Source organism: Macrosteles quadrilineatus, unplaced genomic scaffold (assembly GCF_028750875.1).
Source record: "Macrosteles quadrilineatus isolate MER2022 unplaced genomic scaffold, UCM_ALF_1.0 Scaffold_2__2_contigs__length_208266976, whole genome shotgun sequence".
NCBI classification, from domain to species: domain Eukaryota; kingdom Metazoa; phylum Arthropoda; class Insecta; order Hemiptera; family Cicadellidae; genus Macrosteles; species Macrosteles quadrilineatus.
In genome coordinates this window covers 107381164-107400187 of record NW_026542595.1, presented here as the reverse complement: position 1 = coordinate 107400187, position 19024 = coordinate 107381164, and positions in this window count along the sequence as shown.

Genomic DNA, 19024 nt, shown 5'->3' with positions numbered 1-19024 from the left:
GACATACTCTTCAGAGTCCCAAGTCTCCCGATCCCTAGACTCTTCAGTCCTTGGCGGGTTTCCTTGGGCATCTCCCCCTCGTTCCAATTACAATTGCAATCACCTCACCGCTTTGACACTTCAAACGAGTGCAAAGCTGGGGAATCAGACCTCTATAATTTCGTATTTTCTCCTCCCTTCCACGATGCAGGTTGTCCCATCTTCATGGCGGACAGTGACATCGGCCACTAAGACCCTTCCCGGTTTTTTAATTCCAGGTCTGGTTTGAGATTCCCACAGGTTTCCAGTAGGAGTCGAGGCTCGTTGCAGACTTCTGATTCCTCCACCCTCATAACTTCCGCCTCAAAAATATTAACAATCTCATCGTGAAGGCGGATCCTGCTGGGTTTGGTGCTCGCGTACTCACCCAAGATGTGGCCAAGTGTCTCAAGCTTGGCACATCTGAGGAATTGCAGGTCCGCTTGGGGAGAATAACGTTGAGTTGTTGTACGATATCCTCCAGTGTTCGTACGTAGCTGCAGGGCCGTTGTGAAACGGGAAGGCTTCACAGGGGCGGATCATACATCACTGCATTTCCCAACCTGTCGCCTGTGAGGGAAAGGGCAGCCTTACCATGAGCTCCGAGATTCTCCCACTGTAAGAGCTCTGATCTCACACACCGACTTTTGTATTGCCGCAAGTCGGCGGTGGTGTAAGAATACGCAATCCTTACCAAGTTGGCCATCCTACGGAGATTTGCAGTGGTACACGGACAACCGTTCAGAGACTCATAGCTACTTCCACCGTTTACCCGCGGTTGTTAACAAGTTTGCCAATTTTTGCCATTCTGAGCCTGAAATAACAGCTGGCATCTTTACTGAATTTTTTGCGTTGGTTTTTTGTTTTTTTTAGTCGGTGTGCCAGGCCACAAAAGGGATATGGACATTGGTCCTATTGGTTTCAGGTGATACTACTTTGACCAATCTACCTTTGGGAGTGGATGGCCAATGACAGTCCATGGTCCATCAACTATAAACAGTAGGTGGTTCTTGCCTGGTAAATGGTTCATGAACCATTGGAGATGGTCTTGCGGGGCTTGGTGTTTGAGCTACACCAGGTCTAGAGGCAGGTGTGTCTATCAAGTAAGAATCGTCTGATAAACAGTTTGTAGAAATAGTCAGGTGTTCTTAGTGATTTCTTGTCGTCAGTGTTTGATTTACAGTATAATCTTGTGATCTTTTCACTTTTTCCAACAAACAAAGAGATCATGAACAGAATCATTCTCTTCCCAAATAGGAGTTATATTTTGTACATTTCCTGGGACCTGCCAAGTGTTAATGGCTCAATAAAACCGTCTATGAAGATAAGACATGTAGCTCCCTTGACGTGGTTGACTTTGGAACTTGTATTTATTAAATCCTGGCTGCCACTGTTAAGAATCTTTTTCAAGGCCTGAGAGACTGTGCATTTGTATGTGTCGGCTTTGCTGTAGTCAACAGCATCAACATTCCAAGGACACAGACCACAGCAATTGAAGCCATTTTTCAGGATAGAACCATACATTCTCCAGGGACATTTTTCAACATAGGAGCAAAATTATATTTCGTCAATCTCTCACAGTCATTTGTCATTCTCCAACTTTGGCCGGCCTTAGCCCAGCCGCTTTTCTGTGTTTAAAAAATATATATGTATATATTTTTGTCTCTACTTCTATTTCGTCACTTGCATTTTATCAGCAATTGAAGCATCCGGGTGGTTGAAGAGGGAAGGGGGAGGGTCTATGACCTTGAGTGCACACATCGTTGCCCGGGCCTGGCTGGTGAAAGCGATTCATTGTTTTTGTTGACATACTACTACCCGTCCTTCCGAGTAAAAGACCCTGATGTTCCAAAGACATTGACGGTAGTTTAAAAACATTGACCTGTGTTGCTAAGGGCACTTGCAGTTGCTAACTGTTGCAGTTGAGGCAATTCCCCAGCTGTTTAAAAAAAAAAAAAATTACTCAAGTTATCGTGTTCACGGACACATATATATATATATAAAACTATATATATATTATTTTCTTGCATTTTTAGGGCTACTAATATAATAAAAATCAAAAACATATTTAACAAAGTACCCTTTTAGTAATTATTTTATTTTTTTATTTTTCATGACAAATAAAATTTGTAAAATAAAATAAAATGATTACTAAAAGGGTACTTCGTTAAATGTGTTTTTGATTTTTACATATATAAAAATTTGAACGAATGGTGTTTTTGGCCTCTGGGGACATTAAAATGAAAAAGTAAATCGGTCCTGGGCCTAAGTCTTACCATGAGACCTACGGTAATAGCTTTGGGAAATTCGCTAAAAGAGGCCAATCTCATTTTATACACCCCCAAAACTACATCATCCCCCTTTTATTTAGTAGAAAATTTAATTCCTGTTCATGAAAATTATTTCAAATCTTTTCTAGCTCTTACCGCTTTCGAGCTACAGCCGTTTGAAAAACGCGTTTTTTCGTTTTCAGAGGTCCGCCATTTTGGATTTTTGGCGGGGTTAAAATTTGAAAATGGGGATTTTGCAAATTTCACTGTTAATGTAAGATCCCCTACTACAATAATAACAAGTTTCAAGTCTCTAGCACGTCTACAAGTGGTTCAGATGAACATACCAAAGTCGGCATTTTTCAATGTTATTTCCCATAAAAATAGCATTGGGGGAAATTCTTAAATAAGGAGGGGGGGGGGGGGTTAAAATAAAAATGCAACTTTTGGGAATTTTCCCGGGGGTTTGGTACCAAGACCGACAATCGTGCCAAATTTCAACTCCCTAGCAGTTCTAGAAGTGGTCTAGAATTTGTATCCCCATTGAGTGAGTTACACATCGGGCTGTATAGTTACTCGCAGTTATAGTACACTCGCGGAGAATAACAACAAACAAAGCTTTCAAAAAGCTGCAGAAGTCACCATTTTTATTTAGACATCTAAACCGAAAGCTTGTACTGTCGCTCCACTATAACATCTCCCGTTCCTCATCAGTAACTGGAGAGAACCTCTTGTGCGAAGGAGTGGGGGGCGTGACGTCACTCTACTCTTGAGGGAACACCATTACCGTAACGAGACGCTTAAATTCCATCGGTGTTCGTGGCGTTGTTGATAGCGCCTCATACTGGTAAGCGAAGGGTCCCCGGTTCGAATCTCGCCGGTGACACCAACTTTCACCAGGGGGTTGTTATTTTAAAATAACAACCCCTTTTGTGGTCTATATGGTTTATATTCCAAAGCACCCATTTAGAGGTGAGTGAAACAACATTTTTATGTAAAGAATTGCAAAACCTTTCTTAACAATCAATATCACAACAGAATGTATCTATCTATTTTGGTTAAAAAATACAGTTTGTTTTGTTACTTATTTACACACTGTTTAGGAAATTCACTAAAATGTACGTTTACATGTAACACTGACCTTAACAACCGCTAAACTATGTATAAAAAAACTTATTATGGTATTTTAATTATTACTCATACCTAACTAAATAGTTATTGTAGAAGTTACTGTTAGTAAATGCATCTGTTCCTCATCACTTAATTAGTATTATTTTGTGATATGCATGTGCCCTATCTTGTTTTTAAGGTTTAGCGGCAATATTAAGAATAATTAAGTTTTAACAGTAGCGTTATTATTGAGTTTGGAATAATTTATTTAAGATTTTATTGAACAAGTCCAAAAATAACTTGACTGCTTAGTTTAACATTAATTTTAATGCTCACAAAAGATACTCTAACAATCAAAGTCACTAGTACACCCCTAGTGCACCGTAGTCTAGATGACTTGTTTTCATAAATGTATTTCTACATTCTCTTGTTTGGCGTACGTTTGTTTTTTTATGTCTAAACCGACATGGCAAGACCCATTTAAGTTTTAAGTTTACCTTAAGACATTGTAACGCAATACATGGATTTTTGAAATAAACCAACAAAAATACTATCCTAATATTCAGTTAAGTAGCGGTTGATTAACAACTTACGCAGTAGGCCACCGACCAATCCATGGCACTCGGGCAGCGACGCCCCGCATCATTCTACAGAATTCGATGCTGGACCCACCTCTGCCCGAAGATGGGATCAACATGGTCAACCTGATGCTGAAATCCATATCAACCTGAAAATTTGTCTGTGTTACTCAAGGTCCTACTATAACATCATAAATCTTTCATGCAAATGTTCCAGGCATGCTTCTGTTATCAGAAGGTGATGTAGATGTCATTGAAAAGTCTTGGAAAAGACTACCAAAAAGGCTCGTGTAAATGAGATTTTAAAATATAGTTTGGTTGTACGTCCTTTGAACCTCATGAAATTTACATATAAGATGCTTGCAAATAATGCAATATTTAAAAATAGGTAAGAAAAAGTTTAAAATACAGTAGTTACTTACATTGTTTTGTTTGAACTTAAAATATCACTTCAACAGGCGTGCACAACACAATATGAGGATATCCACTTACTTGAGATAGTGACATCTCAAATATAGGCCTACACAATCTACCGAACATCACGAACAATTTGTAAGCTACACAATTAAGTTACATAATTAAAGCCACGGATACTTACACTAAACAATAATGCGTTTAACTTTCAGCGATTAAAAGAACGCACTATGCTAGAATACTATGAAAGCGTTGGTTATGAAAAGCAATAAATAGCGCATTAGCAGCCGTTGGCAAAACACCACGTGTTGACTTTGGTAATTATCAATTTAATGCATTATTTAAATTTTGCCTCAAGAAAATATTAAATTACCATAATTTTCTATTGCTGGCCTATCCTGTTGGTACGATTTCCTGTTTTTCTTTTGAAATATGTTTATTACATTGTTATGAACTGGAAAACACGTCGTTTATGTTCTAATAATTATTTATAGTTGAGATATGTGACTTTGATTTTAACTGGTGTGACCTCGGTTCCATAAGAACCTAATTTACTAAAAATCGATATTTTTCGTTTGTACATGTAGTTACTTCTTAATAAACAATATCCATCACCTTTTGATAAAATTATCAGTAATTATCAATTAAATGCATTATTTAAATTTTAAGAAATTACACACAAGAAAAACACTCGGAGGGTTAAAATTATGATATTTTAAATAATAATTACGTATTATGAATAGGTCATACTTATTTGTAAGAATAATAAACAATAATAAATAGTAGGTCTACTTACATATATCTGAGTTGTTTCCTTTTGACTGATCTTTTTAATACAATTGGTGTATATGGTGACGTAAGTTTTTTTTTCAGCTTGGCTTGAAAAGTAAACTGAAAAAAGAAACCTTTTGAAGGAACAACATTCAGAATGTTTTATCTCCATCAAAGCTTAAACTATACTGATTGACTAGGCTATCTGATCTGACTATCTGACTGTATAACAGATCCTAAAAACTCTTGCTCAAAAAAGCCAAAATGCCTACTGTTAGATGTTTCCAAAATGTTTGAGATGTTTCTAGTACAAGCATGGATGGATTAAACAAAAGTCACAAGATAACAGAGAAAGGTTGTTCTAATGTGTTTATGTATAACTAGGCTACTTTTAAAATAGTGTATTCCTATATGCCTACCCATCTTTAAAGAAGGTAAAGTGCAAGCAATAACCATCAAACAGCATGCAGAAAAAATGTTTTTTAACTCACCACTCTTTTGCTATCCCATTGGGAAAATTTGTGTACCGAAGGTGGGGCTATTCCCAAGAGAAAGAGGGGTTTTCCCCCTTGTTCTCTCTTGCCGGCTTCTTTTGCAGATATGTACTTCATTAGTTCATGATGCCTATTTTTTTACCTTTGGAGGTACATTTTCAGTGTCAACCTCTGAAACAAAAACAAAGTAGGCTTAATAAAATTTGATTGTATTGCAATGGGTCTCAGCAATAGCTACATTCATACTCATCAGTCGAAGCGAATTTCCATTTGGCCGAATTGATTTTCAATTGATCTTTTTAAATAACATTAGGTTTAACGAGTACCTAGGTTTGCTGCTACAAGGAAACTAATAAAGTAGTGTGTTTTTAGTAAAATATTGATAGCTTACTATAAAATAAATAAATTTGCCAAGTTTGATCAAAATATATCCATAAACAAGCAAACTACAACATTTTACAATATTCTCCATAAGAATAACATGGGAATTTTAAATTTACAATTTTTTTAGTTTTCTCCGTAACCAATAACCGTACAAAAACACTTTGATATACTGAATTGTTTGTTTTTTTAAGCTCTTTAAGAAGGTTTAGAGAAAAATTGGGAAATTTTGTCTTTTGAGGGTAAAAAGTGAGAAAAACCAATTTTTACCCCATAAAACCCCCCATAAAACCCTGTTCCCATGGACCGATCATGCTGGATCGCGAGCTCATTCAAGTTTATCCCGCCTTACACCTTCAAACCAAATTTCATCAAAATCGGATAAAAACTACTCAAGTTATCGTGTTCACGGACACACATATATATATATATATATATAAAACTATATATATATTATTTTCTTGCATTTTTAGGGCTACTAATATAATAAAAATCAAAAACATATTTAACAAAGTACCCTTTTAGTAATTATTTTATTTTTATATTTTTCATGACAAATAACATTTGTAAAATAAAATAAAATGATTACTAAAAGGGTACTTTGTTCAATATGTTTTTGATTTTTACTATATATATATATATATCTATATATATATATATATATCTATATATATATATATATATATTGTGACGTGGGGCCCATATCCCACGCAAGTCGAGAAGACTGCTGAGACAGCATCCCCGAGCCGTGGTGTCTTGGACGAAGGCAGAGGCAGTGAGCTGCGAGACACGGGGCCGAGAAGGTCTCCGAGTACAGAGAGCGTCGGTACTTCCGCGTCGCGCCGACACGGGAACGGGTAGAGGGTCGGTCGGTACCTTGATGTTTTAGCGCAGGGAATTTTATTAATTGTTTTTGTTAGAGTTTAAGTTAGGGAAGTTCGTTATTAATTTTTTTCAATAAATAGTTCGTTCGTCTGCTGATTTTGTTGTGCTGTTTTCAACACCTCACCACCTCTCACCCAAGCGAGCACCCCCCCCCCGTCACAAGGGTAGACGTGACAAATTGGTGGAGGCGCCGGGTATTCCTGAGACGATTGGAGTCAACGACGGAATAAAAGAGACCGGGGATTATTTAAGGTAAGTGCTAATTTGATTATTTGTTCTGTAGGGTCAAGATTAATTAAAGTCATAACAGAGTAGGGAAGTAATTGATAGACGTTTCTTTTCTTTTCAGGGTTTGATTTTGTGTATTTAATGTGAGGTATTAGTTTAGTGTATTTTGAAGATATTTAGGATTAGTTTTGAGTCACAGTAAAGTTTGGATTTAAAAGTAAAGTAGAGTTTTGCGTAGAAATAAGCGTTTGATTGATGAGTTAATATAGCATTACACTGTTTAAGTAGAAATAAGTCTCCTTTGGACAGTAAGTGGAAGTCGTCTAGGTACAGGTAGAGGAGGGGCGTTATAAGCCATTCAAATTAATTGTAAAGAAGTTGTGGGTTTAGTGGGTTGTGGAAAGTATAGTTTAATATTTCGTTTTTTTTGTTTCTATTCATTGTTGACTTACTGGACTAAAGAGTGGCTTATATCAGGTCAACCTCCTCGGGCGTCCGAAGCCTTACTGTCTTAAGCTAAAGGAGATAGATTAAGTAGATTAAGTTGTAAGAGGGATTATTTAAGATCCGTGTGGTCGCAGAGCGTTGTTGTGCGTATATTATGTTAACATTTAAGAGTAAACGGCAAGATGATGAGTGGGAGGAAGCTGGTCCCAGCAGGAAGGGACACAGAGGAGCTGTCATCGCAGCGTTGTTGGACCTGCAGAAAAATCCAGGGCGCACAGCAGGAAGAGGAAGAGGGGCCATCATCGGCAAGTTACTGAGGGCGATGCAGGAGACCCCAGAGCGGACCTCCCCGCCCTTACGTGAAGAAAGCTCGGACCCGAGCAATCTCCACATCGAACTCTCCGAGAGGGAGATCAGGATTCAGGAAGGACCACCGAGGCCAGGCGCCGAGGCCCAGACGGCCTACGCAGAAGCTGCTCAAGAGGAAAAGGTGAGGCCGGCTACAAGGGGGACGGCTACTATGTTGGTGGTGTTGGTAGCGCTGGTAGCCGCAGCACTGGCCTACTTTTGGCTCAATTAAATAGTGACAGTGACACTAAGTGTAGTAAAGATAGCTGAAAAGAAAACTCAGGCAGATACATTCTTTTTTTTTCCGTTTAAGTGCGTTACTCAGGCCAACGTGCTGGATTAGTGACACGTGATCGCCATGTCAGCACGGGGTGACAACCTCAGTGACTTTTGGACCGAGGTTAGGCGGATACCAGCAGTCAAACGGACGGCCTTAGTGTGTGACCGCGAGTGATCAGTAAAACAGTGCGGGACGCCTAATCATTAGACGAGACTGGTGAATAGTGGTGCGAATGTAGACGGTCTGTAATGGGTATGTCACCTAAGTAAAATAATTTAGTAAATATCTAATCTACTAAACTACGAGCAGCGCTTTTAGAGGGCGGTTGTATATAATAATCTCTATGTAGTATAGTTCTATATAGAACCGTATTCATAAATAAGTTGATACAGGTGTTTTGAATTTATTGTGTTACTATTTAAAAAATTATTATGTATCCATTTGCCATAATTTTGTGTTGTAATGTACTTGTCTCAAGGTGTCAAATGGAAGGAACAATTCCTATCTCCGTGACGTCAGGGGTGTACTGGCAAGTAATGCCCACGGCGGTGATATATGAGTCAACGATTCCCCTAGTGTATAAGAGTTTTTGGCCTTCTGTAGACCTAGCACAGTTAAATTTGCCAGAGAACAATGGATTCTGTGGAGGAGCCTTGAATGATCCTCAATGTACTATGTTTTCGTGGATGTTACAGGCCGACAAGCGGGTTGGTCATCAAATCAAATGGCTGAACTCCAGTGTGGACGAGAGAACTTCGGAAACCGGTCATAGAGTGACCCGGAGTGTTAACTTTATAGGGAAATTTTCACATTGGTGTTGTGGAGTCGTTACAGAGCGACAGTTAAAACCCCTTGTCACTAATCAAAAAGTAATGCTGGGATTCGAACAGGAATTGGCGCATCAAGTGGACGAGGCGTACGAGGAGATAGAGGGTATAAACATTAATATAAAAAATTACAGTGAGGAAGCTGAGAGGACTTTTGGACAAATTATAAATGCAGGTATAAGTATTACTAAACTTATTGACCGATTTCAGAAACAACAATTTACTGAGGAGCAGAAAAATGATTTTAAAAGTTTTTGTTTGCTACAGATGAGCGTACACCATGTCATTCGGCAACTCCAGACGACACAATTGATTTCAAAATTGGAAGTGCTTAGCCAATGTAGAGAAAGAAAATTACCTAATTCTATTGTTACAGTTGATCAATTAAAAGCAGACCTAGAGACCGTGGAGGAAGCTATTAAACTGGATGGTTATGAACTGGCCATCCCCTTGCAGGAAGTCACTAAATATTTAAAGCTAGAGATTGCTGATTGTGTCATTTCAGAAAACAGTATTTTAGTAAACTTAAAGGTGCCAATCAGGAGGCGCGAGGCGCAATGGCGAATTTATGAACTAATCTCAGTACCCTTTGCATGGAAAAACAATACGTGTATGTTACAGAATGAAGAAACTATTTTGGCGGAAAGCGGAAATAAACTCATAGTTATTCAAGGGAAAGGAGTGAGAAATTGCCAACCGCACAGGAACCCTTTGTGTTATATCCCTAGGTACAGCGGAGATGTAGCATCTGGAACTCAGTGCCCACGTAAAATATTCAGAGGTGCAACGATTCAGCAGTTAAGCTCAGTGTGTTTGTTCTCTTGTGTTTCAGGAAATACAACCTTAGTAAATCAGGTAGACACGGACCGGTATGTCGTCACTCATGTATCTGGTCCGATGCAGTTAGTTTGTAGATACAGCGAGAATCGCACGTTCAGCATTTCAGACGGGGGAATGTTGGGAGCGTTAGAGGTCAAGGTCCCGTGTGATTGTAGTCTGCGACAATCATCCCAAGTGTTTGTTTCAGAGTCATACCCGTGTAGGAAAATGCCGCAAGTGTCGGAGGCGATACATGTATTGCCAGCCTCCTGGTTTAAATTAAAATCATTAAAGATCTCTTCTTTTGACAGACAGACGACTAACACGTTTAACACCCTGGAAGAGTGCCTGGATGTAACGTAGCCCACCCACGTTCCTCACTGGAACGTCAACATCGCGGGTCACCAGCCAATTAATCGACCTACATTTAGATTTTCACAGGAGACACAGGGGCTGTACACGGCTCTTTCGGCCGCTGTTCATGTTTTATATGTATTTATTTTAACTATAACTGTATTTAGGAACCCCCATTTGTTAGGATTAGGTATGGTTAACTTAGTTAGGGCAGAGATGGATTTTTATTATACTGAAAATTCTGAAACGTTCTTGTACGATTGTTTATATTGTATAATAATTATTGTTATTTTTGTTCTGAGTTGGATTTTGACCACAAAAGTCTTTGCAAAACGCCCAGGACGACAGGATGAGGTGGAGCTTAGAGCTAGACGCCTTACGGACGAGGGCGAACTCCCAAAAGACTTGCCCGTTGCTTCCGTGGACGGAAAGGAGCTCCGAATCTCACCAGAGTGGTGGGAACCGAGTAAACAGGGAGTATCCGGTCCCCAAACAGTGTAATTCATGATAATAGTAGTTACACAATATCATGCTGTTGTGTAAAAGGGTTATGTAGATATGAATGTTTTAAACAGGGATGAAGAATTCCAATGTCATTTTTTTGTAACTGTTTTGTAAGTGCTGTAAAGTTTAACTGTTTTTTTTTTTTTTTGTGAATATACAAGGTGTTGAGATTGATATATAGTTATCCCAATGAAGGTGGGATCAGTAGTAATGTATGAAGGTGTTTATATGAAAAAGAGAACAAAAGAAATGTCATGTATAACCAATGTAGAATATAAAAAGAGGAAAAATATGTGTTATGATTATGAATCATAATGACGTATAATAGATCGTAACTTGGAAGTGGTTGGATCCTGTTGATTTTAATGTGTTAATGTTGTTGTGTAATAGGAGTCTACAGCTGTACCGAGAGAGAGAGAGAGAGACATGTAGGCGAGGAAGCGCAGCCAGCTGACGGCGTACGTGGGGTCGCCAAGGTCACGGTGATGTAGGCCGCGTGGCGCGACCACGCCTGAGCACAACATAAAGGAGAATCATTCATTAAATTGTGGTAACATATAAATAGTGGGAGTGAAAGTGGAGTACTACGTACGTGCATGGTATGACAGATGAATGATGGTGGCCACCAACGTATAAATGTGAGAGTGAATGTAATGAATGTGTTTGATTTACCTGTTTACTGCAATGTATATTTTGTTCCCAGTAAGTTAAACGCAAGGTGATGTAGGACATTGTGTTAGTAAAGTTAATCATAATGCAAGTACACGCGTAGGCGAATAATCATTTATTCCTGTGAAGCTAATTAAAGAACAAGTTAGGCTAATAAAGCGATTTATGCGTGCTAAGCAATAGCGTACTGAGCGAGGTTAGGGGCGTACGAAATAAAATGCTAACCGTATTGTTGGATTTTTACTTGCCAAAATAATTGTACTTGTTAGAGTTAGATAATATTTTCTTGTTATTAAGGTTTTTGGTAATCATTGTTGTAATACTATAGGATGGTCTGTTACATGTAAAATTGATTGTTTGTCGAGATCTATTGTTGAACCCTGTATTCATGTAATTTTGAAATATCTGCCAGAATATATGGGCTCAAGAAAAAAAAAAATGTGCTTATGTGTAGAACGGTTCCATGTAATTTTAGTTTAAGTTTTGGGCATTTTATAATTATCAGTAGCCAAGAGTTTAATGCTAAAGTTTGATAATGTTTAGGGTTTAGGAAAATGTAATATTGTAGCTAGACGCAGCAGAGCCGAGCGATAGAGACAGGAAATTAGAACGCTGACCGTGCGCTAGCGTGCGAGCGAACGACCGGGCGTAGGTTGAGGCGCACCGGAGACGCTGACGTTGTGCTGACTGATTAGCAGAAGTCACGTTGCATCGTGATAACTGCGACACAGTGGATAACTAATAACCCGTTATATCGTGCAGATAATTTTGTTAAGTTAGGCATGAAATCTGTTGTATGTTCTATCTATGGCATTTATATATATTCTTTTTGGTTAGTTGAGATTATATGTTTCTGATGTTAAATGATCAATGTTACTCTAGTGTTAGGAATTGTATATATTTACAAATTGAATATATTTACGAGATTGTATGCATATGTTAACTATAAAATAGGATATTATTGTCTTTTGTATATAACCTATACTTTGAAACATGATCTTCACTATTTGAACCTTGATGAATTATGTTTGTAATAAGGGACCATGTACTAAGTTATCTGTATATCTTTATCCGCTTTTTATTCTCATATATCCAGTTTTGTTGTAAAGGGTTAGGTAAGTTAGAGTAGGTAGAGTAGGCCCCGATAGGACCTGCACCATGTAGATATTCGTAATCTAACTGGTAATTATTAAACTGGTCAGCTTGTAAGATTGTTTATTTCTATTTCCTTTATAATGGTGCAGTTGATAAATGTTATTTAGCTCAACCCTTGAAAAACTTTGTAATTTAGCTAGGCAAGGTCCCGCCGATTCCGATACCCCGAACGTTCGTGATTCATCGAGTTGCTGATACTACAGACAATTTAGGTGGAAGCCAGAGTGTGTCTCCAAATGAAAATTATAAACGCCAAGTGATGTGATGCCATAAACAATTATGTTCCCGTCCAAGGACATGACGCCTACCTCACTAGAAGTTAGCCAAAGACTTCAAGACCACACCAGTTCTTCAATGTTATGGACAGTGCAGTACACCTGGAGGAGTTAGTGAAGTGTAGTGCAGATGAACCCGCCTTTTGAAGCAGCTTGCAGAGACATGTCACCCTGATGTTCTAGAAAGACTGTCACATCTACACACCCAGAGCTGTCATGTTCTACCAGGCCGAGACGAGGACTTCTTCAGAGGGAGATCTGCAGCCACCCCTGGCAGATCTTCAAGCAGGGGGAGTGTGACGTGGGGCCCATATCCCACGCAAGTCGAGAAGACTGCTGAGACAGCATCCCCGAGCCGTGGTGTCTTGGACGAAGGCAGAGGCAGTGAGCTGCGAGACACGGGGCCGAGAAGGTCTCCGAGTACAGAGAGCGTCGGTACTTCCGCGTCGCGCCGACACGGGAACGGGTAGAGGGTCGGTCGGTACCTTGATGTTTTAGCGCAGGGAATTTTATTAATTGTTTTTGTTAGAGTTTAAGTTAGGGAAGTTCGTTATTAATTTTTTTCAATAAATAGTTCGTTCGTCTGCTGATTTTGTTGTGCTGTTTTCAACACCTCACCACCTCTCACCCAAGCGAGCACCCCCCCCCCCCCGTCACAAGGGTAGACGTGACAATATACATATATAAAAATTTGAACGAATGGTGTTTTTGGCCTCTGGGGACATTAAAATGAAAAAGTAAATCGGTCCCGGGCCTAAGTCTTACCATGAGACCTACGGTAATAGCTACTTCCTTATAGGGAAATTCGCTAAAAGAGGCCAATCTCATTTTATACACCCCCAAAACTACATCATCCCCCTTTTATTTAGTAGAAAATTTAATTCCTGTTCATGAAAATTATTTCAAATCTTTTCTAGCTCTTACCGCTTTCGAGCTACAGCTGTTTGAAAAAAAAACGCGTTTTTCGTTTTCGGAGGTCCGCCATTTTGGATTTTTTAATTTGAAAATGGGGATTTTGCAAATTTCAACGTTAATGTAAGATCCCCTACTACAATAATAACAAGTTTCAAGTCTCTAGCACGTTTATAAGTGGTTCAGATGAACATACCAAAGTCGGCATTTTTCAATGTTATTTCCCGATCATGCTGGATCGCGAGCTCATTCAAGTTTATCCCGCCTTACACCTTCAAACCAAATTTCATCAAAATCGGATAAAAATTACTCAAGTTATCGTGTTCACGGACACATATATATATATATATATAAAACTATATATATATATTATTTTCTTGCATTTTTAGGGCTACTAATATAATAAAAATCAAAAACATATTTAACAAAGTACCCTTTTAGTAATTATTTTATTTTTATATTTTTCATGTCAAATAAAATAAAATGATTACTAAAAGGGTACTTTGTTAAATATGTTTTTGATTTTTACTATATATATGTATACATATATAAAAATTTGAACGAATGGTGTTTTTGGCCTCTGGGGACATTAAAATGAAAAAGTAAATCGGTCCCGGGCCTAAGTCTTACCATGAGACCTACGGTAATAGATACTTCCCTATAGGGAAATTCGCTAAAAGAGGCCAATCTCATTTTATACACCCCCAAAACTAAAGTCGGCATTTTTCAATGTTATTTCCCATAAGAATAGCATTGGGGGGAAATTCTAAAATAAGGGGGGGGGGTTAAAATAAAAAATGCAACTTTTGGGAATTTTCCCGGGGGTTTGGTACCAAGACCGACAATCGTGCCAAATTTCAACTCCCTAGCAGTTCTAGAAGTGGTCTAGAATTTGTATCCCCATTGAGTGAGTTACACATCGGGCTGTATAGTTACTCGCAGTTATAGTACACTCGCGGAGAATAACAACAAACAAAGCTTTCAAAAAGCTGCAGACGTCACCATTTTAATTTTGACATCTAAACCGAAAGCTTGTACTGTCGCTCCACTATAACATCTCCCGTTCCTCATCAGTAACTGGAGAGAACCTCTTGTGCGAAGGAGTGGGGGGTGTGACGTCACTCTACTCTTGAGGGAACACCATTACCGTAACGAGACGCTTAAATTCCATCGGTGTTCGTGGCGTAGTTGATAGCGCCTCATACTGGTAAGCGAAGGGTCCCCGGTTCGACCAACTCGCCGAACTCGAGTTCAAATCGTCGAGTTGGAATCTCGCCGGTGACACCAACTTTTTGTCTAAGATTATGCTTATTTTGTTACTTTTAACTTTATATTTTTAGGAACTATTTAAATTTCGAAACCTATTTACAATAGTTTTTAAAAGTAATATGTTTTATTGTTAATGAAATTTACCTGGCTGAAGTGAAACCAACACTCCTTGTGCGTCGCTTCAGGGGAAACTTCTTTTACAGCACTTTTAATCTACTTTTCTCGAAGACGCTGATTACCATCTTGGGTTGCATTCCTTCACGTTCATTTTTAATAAAATTAAGCACGTTCTCATACGAAGCGGATGTTTTACTTTTCATTAGAGCAAATGCCACTGGCAAGGCCTAAAACATTGAATTTAATGTTAGTAAATAGTACAGGGATTTCAAAGAAAAAAGAGAAAAATTGTGCGGTTAAGCATGAGTTCAAGGTAAAATCTGTAGACAAGTTTTAAAATGAGAAAAAGTGTAGAAAAGTAGTTTAGCTTACTGTAAAACTAGCAAGTTCCAACGATTCATTGTTTCATTACAGTTATTAAAAAATTATATTAGCCGTCATGCTATTGAGCCCACCATTAACAAATTTGTTTCTACATTTATAATATATTTCAGATATACAATACATTAATGGAATAGACATTTATGTTAAAAGTTGTTATTCGTATCTTTACAAACAAAATTCCGATTTAGGGCAATACGTACACTAGTACAATTTAATTTTCCTCCATACATGACAAAATGTAGGTACCATTTCTAACCATTCAACAAAATTACATAGAAATGATACGAAATGTTCTCTAGTACAAAGACGTTAAAAAAGTTCATGTATTACATTTCTAGTTTGCTGTAGTGCCCTGAAACATTCTATGTTGATATGATATTGTGGTTGTTTACAAATAATGTTATTTATGCCATCAACAAACGATAATTTTGCCTATAACATTTATATTGTTCTTTGTAAAAATCAACTTACGTGATCATTCTCGACAGCTATTATAGTCTGGAGCTGCCTACTCCTTGGTATAGATGGCACCACTTTAAATGTACCATCTAAATGGATTTCGTCGGCGTTGACGAAGACATCTTTTAGTGGGTCGATTATGAAGCAAATTGCCTCGTCCTCATCCTGGCCCGCTTTTTTTAATGTATACTCTGTGTCATGGAAACGGCCGGCCAATCGTTCTTCGTACTCCTCGTACGTCTGTGGTATTCTTGAAGTGCTTTGGCTCCTTGTCCTCTTCATTGAGCTAACTAGACTTTTGTATGTTAATGAAGCCGCGATGTTGGGTAATACTCTGAATCATGTCAAGGGTTTTCTTAATGATCTTTCTTCATCAGAGGCTACGCCAACGACATACTGTAAATGCAAAAGGGAGTACTTAAACTGTCATCCGATTTTGAGTATTTTTTTAAACCGCTCAAAACTGTTAAACAGTGCAACCGATTCAAACTTACTCGTTTAGGACCTTTATCATGAATAATGTACAAAAATATCACTTTTCCCAAATTGTAACACGCTTTAACTCTGAAACGTAGCTTTATAGAAAAATTCAACTCATGAAAATATTTGTAAAATTACAGTATAAAATCTTCTAAAATACAAGTTGTCCCATAAGAAATTTGCAAGTTAACTGCCATATTGAAAATATCAGTCGTAAAAAATTTGATAATTTTGTATTTCATTAGTTAATAATTGAAGTTCCACATAATAATGTTTTCGCCCCGCATATTCGCAAATTATTTATCACTGAAACTTCGGTTATGAAGGTAATATTTAAATTATTTTAATGGAATTTTATCTTACAGATGCATCATGTACTGTATCAAATGTTATTTCTGTATTATTTATGTATCACAATAACTAATCTTAGCCCAAAAAAGTGATCGAGTAATGGCGACTGGTCGATGTGATCTTCAGTGCCCGTCCTGTAATAAGAAAGTTAAAAAGAATGAAAAAGGAATTGGTTGTGTAGGTTTTTGTAAGATTTGGTGGCATATTGACTGTGTGAATATTTCTGAGGATGAATATTCGAAAATTCAATCACTAGAAGAAAAAGTGAAGTGGTTTTGCCCGAACTGTGACGACAAGGTTAGCAGAGTGCTTGTTAAGATAACTGATGCTGAGAGTTTCTTAAGTATTGAGGAAGCTGTTGCAAGCTTGCTAAGGTTGGTGAAAGGTGTGATAACGGACAATTTGGAAATAGTTAATAAGTTGGAGGAGTCTAATCAGGCTAATTTGAGGTTAACTGATGACTTTCAATCTTTCAAAGAATTTGTTAGCGGCAAGTTGTCTGCTGGTTCTACTGTTACTGTACCTGTACAGTCCAGCAGCGATACAAAGACGTTAAAAACTCCTGTCACTCTGCTGTCCTTGAAAATGACAACCGAATGTTCGATACTAATGTTCGAGATCCTGAATCGGGAGCAGACGACAACACCAATGTAACCTCCAACCAAGGAGTTAGCGGAAAGGTTCAAGAAGATCTAGAGAGTTTACGAACAACAAGTATCGTGACGTAAATCAAAGTAGACATTACAGTGGTTTTACAGCTTACAAAGGCCGTGGATACTCAAACCGAAGAAGCCGCTTCACTACAGACGACAACTATGGTGATTCATCTGCATCTCGAGTGAATGTTGAGGTTATTGACAGTGAACTTGTGCCGAAACGTTTTATCGTCGGTACTAACGCAAATACCAGTATTTTATACCAGTAATCTAGTGCGGAAGTTTGTTGAAGTAGTTGTTGTTGAGGTGGGGGTGGGGGTGGTTGTTGTTGTTGTGGTGGGGGGGGGGGTGTTTGTTGAGGTGGGGTTGTTGGTTGGAGTGAAGGTAGTTGTGGCGGGGGTGTTGGTGAGAGTGATGGTGATCGTCTGGGTCTCCTAGGTGGTCCCCCTCCCGATTGCCTGAGCCCCTCCTGCCTCTGTTATGCCTGTTGTTCCTTCTTCGCCCGGGTCTTGGTCCGCTTCCCCGGTGTAGCCTCAAGATGTTTACCACCGTTTCAGGATCTTCATGCATGTCTGAAACATTAAAGTTATGTATTACAGTCTGTAAATTCCTATTGTAAAAACAGGATGTAACTTCCACAATGACATCAACACGAAATGCATATTTCCCCCTAGCCAAAATGGTGGGTATACCAAAATTTGGTTCATGTGGAAAATTAGGTTTATATTCCAAAGCACCCATTTAGGAGTGAGTGAATCAATACTTTTAGAAAAGAATTGCAAAACCTTTCTTAACAATCAATGTTACAAACAGAAAGTATCTATATATTTCGGTTAAAAAAATACAGTTTTTTTGTAACTTATTTACACACAGTATAGGAACTGCACTAAAATGTACGTTTACATGTAACACTGATCTTAACAACCGCTAAACTATTTTTAAAAAAACTCATTATGGTATTTTAATTATTACTCATACCTATAGTTATTGTAGAAGTTACTGTTAATAAATGCATCTGTTCCTCATCACTTAATTAGTATTATTTTGTGATATGCATGTGCCCTATATTGTTTTTAAGGCTTAGCGCCCAATCTTAAGAGTAATTACGTTTTAACAATAATGTTAGTATTGAGATTGGAATAATCTATTTGAGATTTTATTGATCAAGTCCAAAAATAACTTGACTGCTTAGTTTAACATGAATTTTAATGCTAACTAAAGATACTGTAACAATCAAAGTCACTAGTACACCCCTAGTGCACCGTAGTCTAGATGGCTTGTTTTCATACATGTATTTCCTACATTCTCTTGTTTGGCGTACGTTTGTTTTTTAATGTCTAAACCGACATGGCAAGACCCAAGTTAAGTTTTAAGTTTACCTTATGACATTGTAACGCAATACATGGAATTTTGAAACAAACCAACAAAAATACTATCCTAATATTCAGTAAAGTAGCAGTTGATTAACAACTTACGCAGTAGGCCACCGACCAATCCATGGGACTCGGGCAGCGACGCCCCGCATCATTCTACAGAATTCGATGCTAGACCCACCCCTGCCCGAAGAAG